This window comes from Phaethon aethereus (assembly GCF_964289735.1).
Source record: "Phaethon aethereus genome assembly, chromosome: 8".
Lineage (NCBI taxonomy): Eukaryota > Metazoa > Chordata > Aves > Phaethontiformes > Phaethontidae > Phaethon > Phaethon aethereus.
Genome location: NC_138584.1, coordinates 13,273,811 through 13,296,207, shown reverse-complemented (window position 1 = coordinate 13,296,207; position 22,397 = coordinate 13,273,811).

Below are 22,397 nucleotides of genomic sequence, written 5' to 3'. Positions count from 1 at the left end.
AAGAGCCACTATGGTCCACTGAGTAAAATATACCCTTTTAGAATTGCTCAAAGACATATTGACATGATAGACCACAAATACAGAGCTGGTCTGTTGAATAAACACTGCAGTAAGCTTCAGAGCCGTTATGGTCTGTTGACTAAATAATGCAAAGTTTTAAAATGGTCCAAGCACATATTTTCACAATATGACAGAATCACTTCAGAGAAAACTATTGTGTCAATTCTCAGGCATGTCCATGAGCGATTTCCCTTCTTTTCCTTTTTGTTTCACCATTTAGCCCGAGTGTTACATATGTCACTTGCATAATGATGCACAGTTCTTTCCAGTCCCTGGGCACAAATTATAAGAATCCTGTTGCAAATTCACCCTGTATTAAAATGGTTTAGCTGCTGTGGTTTTAGGCAACAGCTTCAGTAAATATTTTAACATAAGCTGGGAGTAGGGGGAATGCAAAGTGATGATGAGAGAGGCAAAGATATTTTCTAGCAAATTGGGAAGAGCTGGGACAGTCTCACTCCACCTACTACAGAATCTAACTCCCTTTATTTTCTGTTATATTTTTCAACTTGACTTTTCTTTCCTAAACTAATAATGGAAGGAAACCTTTTCACAACACTCCATTTCATGACAGAGAGAAAAAACATCTTGAACCATGTCCATCGTTAAACTCGGTCATAGTTTTATTTCATCCTATGACTTGAAAGGGCTTACAGAGAAGAAAACTAATCACGAGTCTGATTCACTTTCTCTGTAAAATACAATAAATTAAGACCATGCAAAGAATTGATTCCTACCAGCAGTTAACAAGAAGTTTGTTTTCTAATTATGCAGGGACAAACTATTCATAACTATCTCACCACCTAGGAACAGCTAAGTTAATAGGGCTCATTTTGTTCTCACATCTCTAAATCAGGAGGTACTCCTCTAGACTATACACAGCTGCAACTGTGAGCAGAATATTTGTGTCTGAAATACTTTTATGGCCTCTCCTATGAACATTACTGAGAATTTCCTCGAGGAGGTACCCCCAACTCTTTCTTGGCCCCACAAAAAGCAGCCAGCTGTCTCCATGGAGAGCCTCTGCACTGAACAAACAGAATAACCTCGTTCACCTGGGAGGCAAGTAAGAGCCCCAGTACCTATAGGGTACAGAGCACTGGAGACAGACCTTCACAGCCTCACCTTCACTTAAACATGAAGTAGGTAGGAAAATACAGGGAATAGAAGACAAGCTAAATAGTATGCTAGTCTTAAAACAAACTGCAAAGAGAAACAACAAGCAATGCACTATTCTGCTTAAAGATAGACAATATAAAGTATGCAAAGAGTTATGGAAGTTTAACATAAGGAACGCAGAGAATAAGTTTCAGAAAGGGAAGAAGTAATGTTTAAGCTAAGCATACCACCCAAAGTCCCCTTCTGTTAGTGGAAAAAGAGAAACGAGCATCTCCAGAAAGAGACTCACACCTCACCTTGTCCTGGAACTCCACCAAACAGTCTGTTTACACAGCTGTGCATAGAAGAGGGAGCACTTAGCAAGCCAGTTTACAAGAGATGCTTTAATTTTTAGACAGCATAAGTTAGTTGAGATTAATTCTGTATGTGCTTTCAGCAGCTAAGATTTCAAGAAATACATCAAATATAGCATACAAGGCATCACAGCTTATTGACAAACAACAATTTTGTAATCCAGGTTAGAACTGAAAAGTATAAAACCATAAGGTTTACTCAGCTTTTAAGGTGTCTTTCAATCAAGGATAAGAAGCAAACCCAAAGTTTTTTAGAGTCCAGAAATTGCTGACAGTATGAAAAGAAAACCCTAGAAACACCAAACTTCTATGGAAACTATGAACTCAGAAGCAGAATACACTTCGAATGGTTTCAATTTTACAGCGTTTATTTCAAGCAGCTATGATAAGACTCAGCTTCCAGCAGTTACCAGATCAACTGCACAGGATATTTAAAAGGCTTTCTTATATGGAAAACAATACTTCTGGTATCAAATACTAATTTCAAAAAGAATGCCTAAATAATTTCTGAGATCACCTACTGGTTTCACGGTGACTTTACAAATTTTTACTCAGGAATGACTTACCAGTACCTTCAGGGTTTCTGCATACAGGAGAAATATTAAGTTCTCTTTTGTTCTATGGTAAAATAAAACAGCCCAAAGTGTTTAACCAGCAAGGCTATAAATCGTTACAGAGCATCTGTGGGCTTTTAATTTTAATAACCCATTATGAAGACTACAATGATTTGCAGTGTCTACTAGCATGATTATCTTTCTAACAGAGAAATCAAAGACTTTGTGTTTCTTATCTGTGAAGAGGATACGCGCTTTGTCAAGTGAGAGGATATCAACATTCTCATGGAAAAAGGCATGGACTCATATACTGTTATATTACAGTTAAGCAAATAGTCTAAGGATGAGAAGACAAAGCGGTAGCACTTCCACATGTGCCAAGTCTGTCAAGCCACAGCGCTTCTCAACACTAAAAACTGAAATAGTTCTTCCACAGACTGCTGTTTAATTTAGGAGAACTCCTGCTTTGCACTTCACTGAACCACAGTCCAAGGAGACCTACCGAATTCACATGAAAAGGTCTACTCAGGCCCAAGCATGCTTGAAGCTGGCAAGGAAGAAGTTAAATGCAAGACAGCTTGCTGAAGAGAATGACTTGCTCCCCATTCACTCCAAAAGCTCTGATGTCTTCCACTGGGGAAACCTGGGAAGAAGGTACACCACACACACAGGGTTGTTTTGGTCAGGCCCGTAACTGGACGGTGTGACACAGTATTTGGTGTACATCTGTTTATGTGGTGCAATGCACACACTTGCCAGTTATGAGCTACAGAAATGCCAAGCAAGAATTACAGCTGCCAGTGGGCTTGTCAAGTGCCACGACCAAAAGCAATTTGGTGCAATGCCGACACAGCCTGCTCCTACCCTCAGCCAGCGCCACTGAACTCAGCCATCCTTGACTGAGCTAACCAAGGATCTAGGAAAATACACTTCATCTTTATTTGGCAACTTGCATATTTAAAAAACGGTTCAGGATTTCACACCTATTTGTCACCCGGCTAAACAGCACTTTATTTAGCAGAAACCAAATCGGACCTCTTAAGCAGAACGCATGCCAATACAATCTTGATTAACTGACAGTCATTACTACATACTGTCATCAGTTTCCACAGAGATAGACCCAGTAAAGCAGCTATCCCTATTCAGTATGTCCCAATTAAGTAGAGTATACAGTAATAATATTCCACATTTATATAAGCCATTCATCCTCAAGCACTTTAGAGATTATACAGTATTCAGGTACCACTGTGATGAGTGTGTTATGACTGCCTCCATACAGCCACACTGAACTGCAGCGGCTTTTCAAGTGCAAGGCAGCAGCCAATTGGCATGCCAGTTTCTGAGCTACCATGGATGCAGGAACAATGCTGCGGTGTCCCTGACATAAATGCATGGCTTTAAAAAAAAAAAAAGAAAAACAAAAGTTCTCCAGTTTCTGAATCTCCATTGGGAAGACGGACATTTAGCTTTAGATCTAATCAGAATAAATCTATGTAATACAATGCACAGGCCTCAATCAATTTAATTTGAGAAAACAGCTAAGACACATCTTACTATATATAATTCCACAGATCTCCCAGATTAAATATTTCAAAATCTGTTGTTTGGATTGCTAAACTCCCTTTGCCAGTGACTGAATGCTGAATTATTGTTGGATGTGCTTTCCTCCCTTTAGTATCTAATTTAACTTCTATTTCCTCCTTTTACTGTAGAAAGTATTTCTGACTAACCACCCACTTCTACAACCCTTCATTTTTTGTTATAATTCTTCATTTCATAAATGTAGAGAATATCTCATCTTCAGCCACGTTTTCTAAATGACAGGGGGAATGAAAATGAGGTATTGAATGTTTAGTTATTATCTTTCTCTGCAAGTTTTGTGCTATACTGTATAGACGTGGCTTACGCAGCGTCTTGTTTAGTCCAGCTGTAACATATATACGTACCTCCCTTTCCTCGACAAAGCTTCTCCTGCCAAGTTTGCTTGGGATTGTACTCACAGTTGAAGCTGTTGAAGTGCCTGCAGTTAAACAACCAGCCCAGCTACTTATCGAGAACAATCCTTTCCATCTGCCCTATTAAGCAAATATTACCTTCCACTAAGAGAGAATTTAAACTGTTTGTTTAGGTGGTCCTGTTACCAGCTGGATGAGGGTTTTTTTTTCTCAGAAGAAAGCTTGGGGGTTTTATGTCAAGGATGCCAATAAGTCTTTGCAGAGCTACCGTTTTCTTTTGGAGATGTCAGTTTTCAGTTCTTTCAAACTTCTGCTGTGTTTTATCAGTAGTATTTTCATAGTATTTACAAAGTGCCATATTTTAAAATGCTTTTACAGACAGAAGTTCAGTAAGGTTATGTGTTTTATTGCCCTTCTCTCATTATTCAAAAATGGATGAAGAGGTTTTGCTCAAACTTGCTAAAATAAAAATGTTACTTTTGAGAAAGACTAAGTTCAGAAAGCTGTTTAAGCTCCTGCTTAGCTCTGGCATTTTCTTGCCATTTGTTACAAGGGGACTTAATTCACTCTCACTTAATCCGTTGTTTTTGAATAGAAACATTTCTCGGAATCAAAGCTGAAGTACTGCGAAGTTTAGCCTCAGAGGTAAATGTTTTGGAAGGTTAATAGCCTATGGAAATAGAGGAGCCCTATGTTACGTTTAGTACTCACTATGGCTGAAAGATAATAGAGACTCACTTCACCCAGCCACTGAAATGCAGCCACCTGTGGGGAGTAATGTGCCAGCTCTTCAGTGCAACAGTGCAAAACCATTTAAGTGGGAAGTGAAGCATAATGCCTCAGTCCAAAGGGAGTGTTTACCATTGTTGTTACTGAACAACATGACATTTTTCTCTGGGTGGAAGGCACTGTGTAATACTATATTTCAAAAGGATTTGACTTTGGATACACAGGAAATGGGATCCCGCCATCAGTTAATCAATAACTCGCCGCCATAGATCCACCTCCCTGTTCAGCACTAGGAGAAACCAGCAGAGGCAAAACCATGGACAAAGTGAATGTGACAATGCGAATGCCTACCTAGAAGGGTTATTTCAATTTATCAGTTTTTTCACTGAGCCCTTAGAGGCTCACATGTTTGGTACAACCAAATAGCTTTGACAATTTTGCTATGGGTTAAGATCACAGTCTAATTGCTATCACATAAGTTTCCTTTCTTTTCCAACAGAATTCATTGTCTCTCCTTAATTTAGTGAATTTCTCTCATAAATTCGGGTTTAACTTTGATCTGAATTTCAACCAAGCCAAATCTATTCACTTTACAAATAATCTTTAGCCTTCCAGGGTAGAAATAGCAGGAAAAGAAGAAAGCCTGGGAGAAGTTTTGCAAGACAAGGCAACAGAAAAGTAAATTGCAGAAGGTGAACAAGCATAATTCTAATTCTCTGAGATGATTTGTTAAAGGAAACCACACACTATACGGGTTTAACATATTAAATGTGGTGTTTTCTTCCTCTCTGCTTTTCTTTCCTTAAGGTCAAGGAATTTAATTTCTCCAAATTCACACCACCACTGCCTGCCCTCTCCCTCCCAAGTCTCAGAAGGAAAAGCACTAACATGGTTTTAAAAATCAGAAACATGAAAAATTGTAAGATTCTCTGTGGAAGAAATCTCCTTAAATGCTAAGATATGCTTTGGCCTGAAGGTGGCAATATTGAATAATATTCTGAAGAAAGATACTTCACATACACATACTTTTAATTAAAGTTTTACGTTTTTAAGCGAATATCCTTCTTCCCCATTATTTTTTCACAATATGTTGAGAGAGAAATATGATGAGGTATCGTATATATGTTTCAAACAATCTTGAGTGCACATTATGCAAAATTATTTGCACTTAAAATTAAAGAAAACAAATATATAATATATACATAACCCAACCCTTCCATCCCTTCAGTTCAAAAGTACTTTTAAAAAATATAGGCTATATGTTCCTTTTCACAGTATTACTACCAAACTCCAAACCAAAACTGGTGCTGACTCTTTCAAACCAGACCCTGCTTTTATGCTAAGTTATTTCACCTGCGCTCAGCAAATACTGTGATTTAGAACGTGGTGCATGAACCAGGCAAGAGGAGGTGGCATTCTGGGTATTGCACTGCATGGTGGCATGAGTTGGGTGCCCTGCAGACCCAGGGACAAAGCACTGTGTGTACTCAAGATGGGCTGATAAGAACACAAGGAAAAAAGGATTTTAAATGTAATTTCTATATTCTTTCTTTTTTAAATGATTTTTTTCTGAAAAAGAAAAAAATACATATAAATCTACAGGTGGAGATCTATCTTTGGATTATTAAGAAGATAATCATTCTATACATTTCTTAATCTTTCTGTCCCAATTCATCTTTTACTGATTTCCACAATGCTCAGTGGTTTTTCCTTTGACTTCTGTAAAATTCAGTGTTTTCTTCTATCCCACTGATTACTGTTCTTTTGGCTACATGAAGAAAGGTATTATACATGGAATTTAAATAATGTTTTACACAGTCCTTGCTGGGAAGGCTACATCTGCACTGCTCTGAGCGCTCTCTACTAGGAAATCATGGTAGATTTAAAGAAAAAAAGAAGCCTTAAGTAGGGCAGCCAACAAACAAAAAAAAAAGTCCTCAGAGTTCAGAAGACAGCAACTATTGTATTAAGAGTCGTTAGACAAGAAAACCAACCGCTGAATTTGCCCTGTCTAGAGAAAAGATAACATGATAACAGGCTGTACGTACTTAATAAGAATTAATAAAGAGAAGGGGGAGGATGGTGTGGGAGGACTGTTGGCAGCATAGGGAAAGCAGGTAGAAGTGTAGTAATAGCTCAAAATTACTGAAGGGAAAAATGTAGATTAAATAGTACAAAATGAGAGAAGAGGGAGGTAATATGGCAGAGACGGTCACTGATTTCAAGGCAAACATTCATCCCTGAGGATCACATCAATCTACATTGTTTGCAGAGGCTGGAGTAGGTGACTCCAGGGGTCTTTTCAACTCTAATATATATGGGTCAGATCACTGCTCTCTATGGCGATAACTCAAGGAGGAGCATTTCACACAGAGCACCCTGCTACCAGAGGGACTGCCCTGGGCAAAGCAAGCCGGGACCCTGGCTGCGGACACCCTGATGGATCCTACGCCTTTGTAACAGGCTTGAGTTTTACACAGGCTCTTCCAACCTGAAAGAGGAAAAGAATCCCTTGGTAACAATTGCTGCCTCTGTCTCTGGAGAGGAACTGATGTAAATAAAACATAAACAAAAACTGGAGAATGGTTAGATGGAGTACTGTTAGTTCAGCTAGAAAAAGTACCATTGGTGAATCAATGACTTAAAAAACAACTAGTTCACATAATTTCTGACAGAGGATTGATTGTGACTGCATATCCATCCCTGAGCAAAAGCAAACAGTAAATTATTTTTTCCAAACCAGAAACAAAGACCATTTAGGAGGAAAGGAGAGGAAAATAAGGCTGCAGTCTTTTCCTACCTATTCTTACGCACCCACCCGCTTGCCTAGTAAGAGTGTGTAAGCCCCAAAGTTCTCCAATATTGTCATACCTCCGGAAAAGAAATACAAACTAGATCACTTAGGGAAAAGGACTTCCTACTACATGGCACCACGGTCACAATCTTGCTCTTGAAGATTAGCCATATTTCTGGTGGGGTTTCAAAAGCTTTTTGGGGGCAAGTTCCCCACTCCTTTTTAATGCATCCACTCCGTGGTTTTCAATGCGCTCATAGTCATTAAAGTAGACTTGCTATCTTTGGCATTTCTATTAAAACTGCGTGTTCAGAAGAGGAAGGGCGGCTGAATGAGTCACTGACAAGAAAGTGCAGGTATCACAGAAGGTAAAAAGGATGATTATTTCCAAGCACATTCTCTGGGAAATTGAATAGGCTGGACAAAGAATTGGTGAAGTTGTAATACAAACCACAGCACCATGAGGTAACAAGGCAGAAAAACAAAATTAACCCTATACATTCAGTATAGACTACATGTTCTGAAAAAAATCATAACACAAAGGACAGAAAGAGCTCCCGTACACTCTGATGCCAGATCATTCACTAAATCAAATATGACACAAAACATTTGCGAGTGCAATGCACGCACAGCCTGCTCCTGCAAGACAGACATAGCTAGAGAAGGTTTTCTGACTGTAGCCGCAGGGACAAATTAAATACGTGAGTAAACAGGATGATGTCAATATAAGAATCTCACAATAACACCACAAGTTAAAATGAATTAAGCAATGAAAATGCAGGAGTGAAAATAACATATAATAGATAAACAAAACTAAACCACTATGCCATCCAGAAAACTTTGTTACAAATAGAAAAGTCTTCAGCAAAGCGTTAAACCAAACACCTTTGGCCCTTTTCTGGTGGGATTTCATTTTGCAGGCCTAGATCTGAACAAAGCAGCCAGGCACAAGCCTCAGATACACGGCGCTCACGCTTGGCACACGGAAGAGCAGAGCCAAAGGTAGTGCTAGGCTCCCTAACACCAGAGCAGGCACACGAATAGATCAGTCCCGGGCATGCCACTACGCAGGCACAGGGTTTGTATCTCATACCAACCCCCAGGGAATCACTGAGCGCCGTTATCTCCAGCACCCTTGTGTTGTCCAACCAGTCTAGTCTTTCCCTGAGGCAAGTAGAAAAGGCATCCTCTGGCTCAGGAGGGAGGGATCTAGAGAGGTAGCACCAATGGGTGCAGACTGGTGCAGACCTTCCCTGTGCTAGCTGTGCCCTGGGGCAGTTTGACGGTCAATTGATGGGAGTTAATAGAGCACAATGGGGCTTTACGCTGCCACACATAGTAGCCTATTTCACCTACCAGGACTGTCTTTGCAAGATTCAAGGATACAAAAATCCAGTGCCCCAGGCTAGAACACTTCATCAAGGCAAAGCACCTCTAAAGGTACGACAGAATTTCCGAAGCACACTTTAATAATAAATTTTAATAGTCACATGATCTGCTTATTTGTGCTTTAATTATTATGCCTCTCCTCTCCTACTCTGCTGAGTTGTGCCAGTTTTGTTTTCAATAAGGACTCTTGATGAAGATGAATTAAAGTCTGTGATACTTAACTTTGCACAGAATAAAATATTTAGTGTGTTGGTTCGTGTTCTGATGTGCTAGACAAAAAGTTCTCACACCTAACAAAATTAAGAGTCAATCAATCAGCAAGAGTCTGTCAGGTCCAACTCTGGCTATAATGATCCATGGTTTTGCCAGGGTCTCTTTTACAAAGGAGACTCTTAGTAAATCTTTTTTTTTCTTGGTGAAATCACATCGCAATGTACCTTTGTGACAGTGGCTTCATTTACTTAATGAGACATATATTTCCAATGCACGTGTAGGATAGCTAAAATAGGGGTGGAGGGGTCTTGTTTCTTGTTTGTTTTTCTAAAAAGCCTACATCGAAAAAAATATTTGCCTTGTGGGCTCTCTTGCCAGGCAGTTCAGGGCCCTGGAAATGGTTTTATTATATTAATATCTTTTATTAACCAGCAGGTCACCTCTGTTATCTCAGATGGAACATACTGTACCATTTACAGCAATGCCTCTGAATACATTTTCTGTTTCCACATTTTCCGTTTCCTAAAAGAACCCACTGTAGGAAGACAGAAAAAATAAAATTCAGGTTGAAGAAACCTGAATAAAAGGAAGAAATACTATGGCAGAAGCAGCAGGTCATTCTGTAAGATTCATTTGCTAAATTTTAATGTATGCCACAGCAGGATGGCATGAGTCTAATTGGATTTGAAAGCTGTGTGAATCTCCTGTAATAAAAGCCATATTTGCCAGGGCAGCTAGAGAAAAACATTATTCCTATTGGCTCTTAGATTTAGGGGACAGCAGAATGAAAAAATGAATAAAACCCGTTCTAGTAAATACCCTTGCACATGACTGTGGGATGCTGTGCAACTTCAAATCACAGCTCCAAAAAACAGGATTTATATTAAATTTATTCAGGTTGTCTTCTACCAACAACCTCATATTGATAGAATACTTGGAGGGAAGCTTTAAGGAAGATTAGCAAAATAATCCTTTCATGCTGGGAGTTGCATTTCTCCACTTAAATGGCCATTGCTAGCAACGAAAATGCAGGCAAAACTGACAGTAAAAGAAGATATCAGTAGAAGTCAGAATCTGAGAGTTTTCTGGAGTCAGCTTAAATTATCTGTTAATAGACAGCTATCACACACACTTCACTCTTTCAGTGAAAACATTTGATCTGTATTATATCAGGTTTCGTTAATGAAGTCCCACCAACAGAAACAATATTGTATTAATTTTACCTGGTATTCAGGGCTTTTTTGTCTGGGGAAAAGTGATCTGAAGCTTAGCATTAATATTTTCCATTTATTTCCTGCTTAATACATTTTGAAACATGCAAAGGAATTGCAGAAGCACTGTCTAAACCTTGTGAGGGAGTTAATGTTTTCTCACAACACTTAATAAAGCTGAGCTTTTTCTCAATCCCATCTGCAATAACAGATCAAGAAAATTTTTGTTGCTAAAAAAACTGCCTCCAGATACATTTTTTTCTTTAAAGGACAATGTATGGATAAGAGTTGAGCAGAACTGCTACAGTCGAATGTGTAAACAGCAGAATTTGACCTGGCAACTGCGCTGAATAGAAACACATACTCTCATTAAAAGATACTATACACAAGTAGATTTAAATGAAAATCACTGGCTTGAGTGGTTTTTTTTTTTTCTTCTTTATTTTTCAGTATTCCTGCCAGAATAAAACAGGAATAACTCCATTTTCCTATCTGATATTTCACTATTTTATTTCTGGCGTAGGATTCTACTTCAGGCAAAGTCTCGTGAATAATGTAGGCAATCTCTTGAGGTAGCCATAGGTAATATTCTTATTACATATCATATTTTATATTAACCTTGCTATAAAATAAGCCACAGGGCAAAGAAAGCAAAACACTGCACCACCTAGGATGAAATGCAGCACCACTCAGGATGGACCTACAGTCTTTGTGAAAAATAATGTAAAAAGACCTTGGGGACCCTCAGAGTGGCTCAACAGGCCCTATGTGATACAAAGTAGTGGGGTTTCATCAAATGAAACTGAGGGAAGAAAATCTTGTTTCATTTCCTTCCTGCACAGGACATTTTAATCCTCGGCTAAAGGGCTGCACCACAGAATTTCTACTGCAGATGAGAGAAAAACATTTTTTTGCCAGTTAAGTGTGAATCTGGAGATGTCCGCAACAAGACATTTTCCAAGTAAAAGTGATCATTTGGTGGAAGTTTGTGCATTACTTCTGGGCAAGTCCATTTGACTATATAAGATGCAACACAGTGGGAAAGCAGGTCAATTCCCTTTCTTTTTAAGCACCCAAAATCAAAAGGGAGAAAAAAGAACAGTAATAGCAGACCAGGGACCTCACTATGATCTAACTCTACTTTTTTTATCCTGAACTAAGTTACTTGACTGCAGTGTACTTTCATTCAGGTCAATATGAGGATGGAATCAAGCCAAATGGATTTACATCAGTATGTGCCTTTGCAGTTATTATGAAAAACAGTCTCTGAGTTTCAGAGCAGTTAAAGCTATACTTTGTCATAGAGTTTGAAAGAGGAGGCAGATTCCATCTCCTATGCCCTGTGTGACACAAGCCAGTGAATTTACAGCCTTTTTTCTCTGCTATGCAGACTTGTACTCATTGAGAAAAGACTCTGAGATTGATGGTTGCATCCATCATTGTGTTCTTCATCATCAGATATAATCTCCACTATTACCATAACATTAACCTCAACTACTTTCCAGGGATTGCTGTTTTTTTTCAGCCAATGTCAGAAACCAAGACACTGGGCATTACTATAGATTGAACGACCTCCCAAAACGCCCTCTGCCAATCATAAAATCACCCTAGCTATCCTGCAGAGGTATTAGTACTTGACTGGTCCAGTGTCTCAAAGGTAATGATACTTGCTACTGAGAAAAATCTCTCCAAAGTTCTCCCATCCTCCAATATTGCCCATCTTCCCAAGTTACCAGGATCCCACAGCAGGCAGCATCCGGTACTTCCTTTTTTTGGCCCAGATCTTATTTTTTGCTGTCAGTGAACTTTGAAACTGCTGAGCACCTCAGAAGACTAATTGCTAATCAACACGCCACCTCTCACTCAGTCATCAGCAATCTGATGCATTTTCTATTAAATAAATCTATATTTTACAGAGATCTTTGAGAACATTGTGATGATATATCTAAATAGCAAAACAGTTTAAGGCAAGATAGCCAGTTTTCCAGCTGGCTAACCCCAAGTAATAAAAACCACAATAGTATTAACTCTACTACATTTTTTTTCATCACTTAAACACTCTTAGCAAATGCATATATAAAACGAGACCTCCTGTAATAGCCACTGTCTCTAGGTGAGTGCCTGGAAAGCATTAAAAAAAAGATCCCCATGCACTGTAGAGTATTGCTCTTAACCTACCTATATATTAAGCTTCTAATAATGACAAGGTGAAACTGATGTGCATGACAAAAAAATTTATTCCTTTGTAAAGATGATTTGGAGGTGCAAAAAAGTGAGGGTTTTTTTTCTAACTGATTAGGAGGTGGGTCCTTATCCCTTATTCCCCAAAAATAGCCAGTGACAGTTGGCACACACTTTGATTTATTGGTGATTTGAGCTCATCTGAATTAGATTAATTATCTCAAAGCTACAGTAAACTGAAAAGTCTGAGTTTTATTATTTTCCCTTTAAAACATGCATTCTTTACATGTGTTGCGTCAGCTTAGGAAATCCTTCTTGATCTCATTCTTCTCGTAACGGTGAAAGAAAAGCATATATTTTATTTTACATATGTGTAAAATAGCTTACTTTTTCTGTCCTTATGGTGATTTTGATGTAGTTCTGGAAAAAAACAATGTTGCATCTGTGCTGGAAAATCAACAGTATAATTAGAGTACTGTTGCACATGGAATCAAAGAGAGAGAGGGAGGAGCAAAAGGGAAGATACCCACCAAATAGTTAAAACAGCGAAATAATCTTTAGTCAAAACTAAAGACTATTTGAGAATGTATTATATTGCCTTTCATATTTTTATGAAGTCAGATAAAAACACAGATAATTACTGCACAACCATCTTTCTGCATATGTGTACGATCTCATCATTCTGACTGATTTAAAGGACGGCACTTCAGTCCAGCCCACAGTGGAATTAAACAATCAGTAATAAAGTTTCAGGACAACAGGCATTATCCCCATCACCTGGTATCTAACTACCTTAGAAGTCTGACAAACTTTGGCTTTACACCTTTGTGTAGAAAGCAAGATGAGCAACATCACCAGTTTACAGATAAGGGAAACAAGGAATGTAGGTTTTGAGACCCAGATCTCTCCGAGTTATTTGTAAATCTAATTCCCTAAATAAAAATCTAGGCCTATGCTCAGGATGACACAGGATCACTGGTGATGGCATTAAAAATTGCAGTCAGATCTAGAAAGCTCCATCCAATTAGTGGTTTACCCACATGACAGTCTTACTCCCTGCATTTTTCAATGCTGATAGAATTTTTCTAGATAATTTTCCTGAAGATGTAAACTAGCTTTTTAAAAATACATGAAGCTGAATCAATCTTACATATGCAAGCTTTTAAACTTCAGAATAACTAATACTTTAGGAAACAGGAAAGGGTCAAGAGATTGATAGGAAAATATTATAATTAAAACCACACCAAAGGCATAGGAATGCTATGCTGATCTTCCTCATAGAAGATAACGAGACAATATTTCAATCCCACATAGCAAGTGTGATTTTTTCAATTATCTGCAAATAGAAAGTTTTACAGGACTTTTCAGATAAAATGACTTGGAGAAAAGTCAGATTTTATACACATATTATTTTCAATAATGTCCACTTGAAGTATTGTCATGAACTTCTTGTAATGAATGGATCTGTACCAAACCCTTTCTAGCTTGTTTTCTTTTTTTTTTTTAAACTCTTAAAATGAAGTAAAGCATCCTAATTTGTACAATTCATACTTAGCTAAATTACTTATTTCTACTCTCATTTCTTCTTCACGTTACATGGTAATAAGAGATACTACTATCTAGTTTAAGCTTTCTACTGATTTAGCAGTTTTACTGCTATGGCACTTTAAAGCCACAGATTTTGGAGTCAGTTTGAAGATAAGACAAATAGTCTCAGGCTAAGTGGAATTTTACCCAACATTGCTTGTCCATTGTTTTCACCAGACATTTAATTAGCATTTTAGCAAGAAAGAATACATTGTGAAGAAACTCACAAGGATATTTTATGATTTCTTTGACAGAGTAGATTTAAAATAATGTTCAAAGGAAAAGGATATGGAAACTAACTCATAACAAAACTTGGAGGTTTCAAAACCAAAATTTAAAGAATATTTTATTAGTTAGAAGAAAGAGTTCTTGGAAAACTTAAAAATGTGAAGTGATAAATGATGCTGTATAATTGCCTCATGTTAAATGTGCCTTCAACTTAGATTATAATTATTTGGAGACCATAACTCAGTAAAGAACAAAGTATTTCCTAATTTGCCCAACTTTGTTCTTGAAATATGAGAGATTGGGCAATGCTGGAATCAGAAGATGGAAAGACATTGTACAACTGACCATTTTTCTTCCCCTGTTGGATCCTGCACTGCAAACTCAGAACTAGGTTTTGCATCAAAAACAAGGAAGAACTGAATCATAGAATTCACACACATCTGAAGCAGATGATTACAATCAGGAACTTTCCCAGGGCTGAGTCAGTTTGGATTAGCGACATTATATTGGCAGGCAGAATCAACCGCAGCCTAATTCCAGGCTGTGGCATTTGGACATCGTAATCCAAAATAGTCACTACGGAAGGTCACACTAAAGGAAGTTTCTTATGGTACTTCCAAAGGGACTAGTTGCAGTGAACAGTAGAAATCCCACTAAATCTCGGAAGATTAACAGTGTACTATAAACCCAAAGCTAGCTATACTTTTTAGGAAGCAAAATTGTCTCTCTACCCATTTTGAAGTCTACCTGCACATATGGACATTGATAATAAGTTTTTTGAATTTTGTTTAGAAGTGTATTGATCCTAAAGAGATCTTGGGGCATCTAAAGGGAAATATCTCAATTTCATATTGTTTCCAAAATTATTCCTGAGGCCTTCTTAAATGTATGTCCACACAGGTTAAGCTATATTCCTACTTTGGACAGTTCTTGCACAGCTGCAATTGTCAAAATTTTTGAACAGAATTAGAAGTCCCATACACCAGATAATTATGAAAACATAAACCAGATATTTTGCCTCAGCTAGGAGGAACTTCTGGAACCACTTTTCTGCAGTAATTGACTGTGAAGGTGCTGCTAACTGTTCAAGAACAAAGTCAGTGCAAGTAAAAAATAATACTCTTGTCCATCTGCATGATTTTAGCACAGCTCCCTTTTGTCGAGACAGCAGTGCTAGAGATCCAGACAGGGAGCTCACAGTCAGCAAGAAAGGCTTATCTTTCACTGTCTCTTCCTCCCAGGGGAGCTTCTAAGCACAATCATAGCAGGTACTAGGAAAAGAACTCACAAGTTTAATGGGTTTGGAGGATCCATGAGTCGGGACTTGAGCACAGTCAAAGGCAATGATTGAACTAATTGTGTGAACATAGTCTATGGATTTTAGTTAGCATTTCTTCTGTTAGGTACTATGTACTAGCCTAATTTGGTAGCATTTGTACACCTGCCCTTTATACACCCATATACATCCATATACATACATCCATATACACCCTGCAGATGTGTATGGAATTCAGGAGGCAGAATTGAGCCTTAAATACAGATTATGATGCAGCTATTCACAGTTAAAGTTATATTCCAAACTGTAATTTTGCCAAGGAGACATAACACCTACCCTTATTGTCACCTATACGTTATCATCACTGGAATAGTTTAAGATGCTGTAGCATCTCAATCTCACCAGCACTGGGATAGAAATTGCACAGCTTGTTGAACACAACAAAGATTCATCAGTCACTCCTTGGCCAATACAGTGATGCATGTGGAGGTGTTTATCACTTGCTACCACTGTGTGGTGCAAAATAAGTAGTGGTGTTACTGTGGAAGAAAAATAATAAAACATAAATAAAACCATAATTTGCCAGAAACTAATAAATAAATTTCATCAAATTCAGATTCTTGAATGAGAAATTAGCTCCTAGGTATAAAAGACTTGCATTCAGGCAACATTATATTTCCATTTTACCATCATGTCCCATTTTCTGTAATACCCTATGTTTTCTTTCACTGATCTGTCCTGTCATTCAACCAACACAGGGTTCAAAATATCCTTCTTGCCATTAGTAATGAGCCCTTGCATACCTTGGGAAGTCACCTTCTTTATATGTAAAAAAATAATTCCCCAAAGACTTTGCTGTCAGTAAGGTTGAAGGAACATCTCTACCACCTAATAAAAACAGAATACATTTAGCAGGGAGATTCAGAAAAGTAAGAAAGAGCAGGTGAAAATGTAGTACAACATTAAAAAGGGCAGCCTTGAGACTCACACTGAAGATTAAAGGATTACTTCTATCTTGGAAGGTTTTGAGATGAAGGACCCAGGTAACCTATGCATCACTAGCATTGTTTAACTTTCCTGATACAATTTTGTTTTCCTTGCATTTTTGCAAGATAAAGTAGTTACCCAAACCAGTCATGATGGAATTTTAATACTGAGCCCTCTATCAATGAGGTTGGAATAAATTCAAAGATTAAGAGTATAGTCCACTACAGTTTAATTAAATGTTATTTTCCTGTAATCCAGTTAACATTTTTTTAATTTATCTAGCAGATATAGCACTTATAAATTTTCTTTTTATCAACAAAACTTTATTTATACTATAAATATTCTCACCTAAGAAGCAAACTGTACTCCCCAAAATTTTTGGAATTGGTTGTAATAGCCTATATAAAAGTATAATTGTGCTGCAAATTTCCATCTACATCAAATATCAGAAAAAAAAGACACTTCAGCTTAATATAATATAGTATAATATAATATGTTATCTCAGAAGAGTTATTCTTCACTTTCCCATCTTAGTTTCCATTGATCAGGACTCTTCTATATTTAAATGAAGGGAATCTGTTAAAAACCTTATTGTAACCACTGTAGTAGCTGTTTTGACATCTTTACATAATTTATTAATGTTGCCCTTCATGCGATCCCATTTTCTTATTCTCACTTTCAGTAACACAAGATACTTAGAACTTCAGCTAAACAGTTTGTTGAATGAGCTAATAAGTTAATGGGTCCAACTCTAAGGCCATAGGCAGAGAGAGAGGAGATGACTTGTAAGTATCTGAGTTTTGATAGGGAAGTATCCTGACAAAAGAATGTTTTTAGCCCACTTATTTCATGCCTTTCAATGAAATAGTGCATCTACATCAAGAGAAAAATGCTTTTATCATCACACTTCACATTCGCTCTGCACATTGGCAGCACAGCGCTCTCAGTATGAACCTGTAGTGCAAACAAGCGGTACATCCCAGTAACAGAGTTCAAATGCAGGCTGTAGTGTCCGTGCTACCTGGCTCTTCCAGAGCACCGACTGAACTCTCTTCAAAGTCAGGGAGTACAGAAAGGGTAACGAGGAAACTTGGAGAAAAATAACCCATTTCAAAGTGAATTTTGCATTTTGAAGATTTCAGAGACTGTTAACCACTTCTAAACAGAAGCACGAAGTCCCTGCACACACTGCATACATGCTACAAGCATCATCCAGCGTGGTACTGAGCGCCTGCAGAAGCCTGCAATACCGAGCAACCGACATTTCATAGCTTGCTGGATTTGGGCCTTAAAATTGACTCCCAGTTTTGGCTTGTCAAAGTAGGTGATCTAGTTGTTTTTATTAAACAAGGAAATAGTTGTACAGGAGGTTTGAGGGTCAGAGAGATAACTTGCTTTTGTAAATTACAGAAGGATGGGACGTGGCCCTGAAAGCGTCTGTAATTCAATTTCTGAATAGTTTCACTAACAAATATTGCAACACCTTCTCCATCTTACCGCTTTTCAAGGACTAGTAAAGCTTAAACATTTACTCTGAACTTCCAGGTCATTTTAATTCAATTCTCATAAAGAAGCACAAAGAGCACCTAGGTATCATAAAGATGCCAATCACTAAAGCAGACTTGCATGTAAATATTGTGGGTTTTTTTTCCCTAGCATATTGTAATAGGATTTTATTATGATAATGAGATTTACAAGGAGCTGTCTCTGTCTCAACTTTGGGTAGAAAAGCTAAGTCGGCTATTTAACCTAAGTTATCATCATGCAAATTCATATAAAGCAATAGTCAAAATTAATTTTCTTGTGAAATGAAAAAGGAAGAAGGCTCATTTTACTTTGTTATATCTTACACATAAAGGTACCAGGCATTCTAGAAATAGTTAGCACATCATTTCTTCCTACATTATCATGAGAAATGAAAAGACTGAATACATGCCATTGAGTATGTGCATATACATCTGTTTTCCAGTAGTTAGTGTTAAAAATGCCAAGGTATGTAGTCAGAAAATGTCCTTTTTTGCAATTGTGAACATCCAATGAGTCCACTGAAGTTGCTCTTTATTCTTATGGTCTGTGAACAGAGAATCAGATTAATAAAAAATGAAAATCATATTCGTGTACTTGGACAAAACCCATCCTTGTGCAAGCCATCTTTAATCGTGAAGTTTCCCATAATGTGAATTTCACTTAATTTGGCTGAAGGCAAAATCATAATACTGCACTACCTCTTCAAGTGCACCGTGAAAGCAACTAAAAATTACACTTATATAGGTTAAGCTGTGTATTCTTCAGGTCAATAATCTTCAAGGATCAAGAGTGGAAGAAAATACTGAATTATACCCTGCCAATGAGACTCTCTTGCTTCCAACTGCCAAAATACCTGCAGAGGGTTATCTCAAATGCCTCGGCTCATCTCAGTTACAAGGGCAGAGCACGACAAGAGAGGCAGATTAGAAAGATCCAAAGAGACTGAAATCAGGAACCTGCATTGAATATAGAAACAGTACCTAAAATCTAACACATGATAATATGCTCTGTACCTACAATGCTGCTGAACTGAAAACTGAAAATGAACCTCACAAGACGCTCAGAGTAATTTAACTTGGGAACAAAAAGCCATGGATAACCATTTTGAGGGACTTGGACAGAAAAGGGCACAAGCTCTTTGGCAACTGGAGATGGAAAAAGTAATTTTGGCTGCTTTCTGGGCATCCATAAGCAGATGAGTATCCAGCAAGACACTTTGATTATGAGCTTAAGAAAATGGCACACTGTTTGTTCAGATAGTCTTCCCATTAAAGGAACGAATAACTTATTCCTTATTCACCCCACTTGTTTCAATTCAAGCTACCATATGTATGTTCTTATACATACATCTTACCAGCAATGCAAAGAAAATAAGAATTTTAACACCAGTGTTTGATGTTGTTTCACTACAAACTTTAATAATAAGAATCCTTAAGAACCTCAAAATACCATTCCCCATTAGCCTCAGGAAATACTGGTAGCAAAGATCTGTCCCAGCAATTTTGAAACATGTAATGAAACACAGAAACATAGGATGGTTTGGGTTGGAAGGCATATATAAAGATCATCTAGTTCCAAGCCCCCTGCCATGCACAGGGACCCCTTCCACTAGACCAGGTTGCTCAAAGCCCCATCCAGCCTGGCCTTGAACACTTCCTGGGATGGGCCACAACTTCTCTGGGCAACCTGTTCCAGTGCCTCACAACCCTCAGAGTGAAGAATTTCTTCTTTATATCTAAACCTAAATTTACCCTCTTTCAGTTTAAAGCCATTACCCCTTCTCCTATCACTACATGCCCTTGTCTCTCTCCAGCTTTCTTGCAGACCCCCTTCAGGTATTGGAAGGCGCTATAAGATCTCCCCAGAGCCTTCTCTTCTCTGGGCTGAACAACCCCAAGCCTGTCTTCATAAGAGAGGTGCTCTAGCCCTTTGATCATCTTAGTGGCTGTCCTCTGGACTCGCTCCAACAGGTCCATGTCCTTCTTATGTTGGGGGCCCCAGAGCTGAACACAGTAATCCAAGTGGGGTCTCAGCACAGTGGAGTAGAGGGGCAGAATCACCTCCCTCGACCTGCTGGCCATGCTTCTGTTGATGCAGCCCAGAATATGGTTGGCTTTCTGGGCTGCGGGTGCACATTACTGGGTCATGTTGAGCTTCTCGTCAACCAACATTCCCAAGTCCTTCTCCTCAGGGCTGCTCTCAATCCATTCTCTGCCCAGCCTGTATTTGTGTTTGGGACTACCCCAACCCATGTGCAGCACCTTGCACTTGGTCTTGTTGAACCTCATGAGGTTCACACGGGCCCATCTCTCAAGTCTGTACAGGTCCCTCTGGATGGCATACCTTCCCTCCGGTGTGTTGACTGCACCACACAGCTTGGTCTTGCCAGCAAACTTGCTGAGAGTGCACTCAATCCCCCTGTCCATGTCACCAACAAAGACATTAAACAGTGCCAGTCCCAATACTGACCCCTGAGGAATGCCACTCATTACATTTGCTCTGTAGAGCCTTTCCAAGAAGCTGCAGAAAGTCAAGTACTGTCAGGACTGTGGAGGACAGTAGAGTGCTCTGAAAGTTCCTCAGGAATAAAATTCTTTTCTTTCAATCTTTAGAATAAAATTTTAGGGACTTTCAGTATGTAGAAAGACAGACATATTTCCTAATTTTGACATTTCCTTAAATAAGCTCGTCAGCTATCATACCCTCTTCTAGGGCTTAAAAAGCCCCCCATTTCTCCCAATAACTAATCTAAGCTGAGTATCTTTCATTTTAATCAGAGAGGAACAATTCAAATACTTATGTGGGGGAAAAAAAGTGTTAAAATACGATGTTTGTATAAATTCTTTTATAAAGAACTAAAATTTGCTTCATTTTCCTAGTCATGAGGGTATCCAATATTTCCATTCATCTTCATTTTCCTTCCACTTAGTGGCCATATACCCCATTCATTACAGTCATTGAAACTTTTGTTCAATTTGAGTTCTGTCTCAGAAATATTTATTACTAGATATGCTACATTGTGGAAGACTTCAGAGGGACTACTCCATGTAGTAAGAAATATCGTTGGTATTACACATTACCAAATTTGCAAAATAAAACTGTAATAAGTAGTCCTCAGTAGAAACGATCACAGGTTTGTCACTGAAAGTATATTTTGCATGTAAGAACGTTAGTCACCTGAAAATGAGCATCCTTCAGGGCATACTGTCAGAGGGGATGCTACAGCAGAGCTATCTCCTAGCAGTGCCTCCCGGGGGTTTTTCTGCTCACGGCACTAGCACAGTTTCCCCAACAGCAGAACTGATACAAAACTCAAAGAAAAAGGGAACTGTTGCTGGTGGCAGTGAATGAGCAGAGTCTGCCTTGAAGAGCTTTGGCTATAGGCAAGTAAAGTTTTTTTTTCTGTTACATGTGGGCTGTCTGTATTCACACTCCTCTGAGTCCAACAGGCAGTGTTCTTCCTTCCATTCTGTTAAATAAAATGTCTTGGTTAAATGCAGGATAAAAATTGCAACAAACTACTACTTTCATCTGAATGCTAGATTTTGGGAACAATTTTTTATGAATATACAAATTGAATTTTAAGTGTCAGGTTTATAGGAAATATGAAAATGCATTTAAACCAAACATGAAAGAAGCTTGCACTTTTATTATTATTATTATTTTTAACGTTTGACACAGCACTTTCCAGACTAGGAACAGAAATACTGCCAGACAATAAAATCTTGATTTAATGTTGAGGGCTGTGACAATGCATAAGGCAAAGCACTGATAACTCTGGTAAACAAACATCTAACCCTGACCAAGTACCTTTGTTAAGAAATTCATCCATACACTGAGGAAGCCATTGCTTTTGAGATCTCAGTAAATTCATGTCTATTTACTGTAATATTTTTCAATACAGAGTATAATACAGTTAGAAAGCACTGAGATGTGGCCAGACAGCATTTATTCTTTTACCATAAGGAAGAAAATCTTCTATACTGGGGGAAAGTATGGAAGTTACTTTGATAAAAAGTCTTTTGCTAAAATCTGTCATTGCAGTTAATCAGAAAACATGGATAAACATGACTCAAATTCACTAAATACCCACTAAAAATGTAGGAAACTTAATTCATAATACTAGCGTGGAAATTTCCTTATCATGTGATAACCCAGTAGGCAAGATGTCTGCACAGTAAAGGTTTTCTAGTGTACTGGGTTCTCAGAAACCCTTTTGCCGTGTCATGTAAAA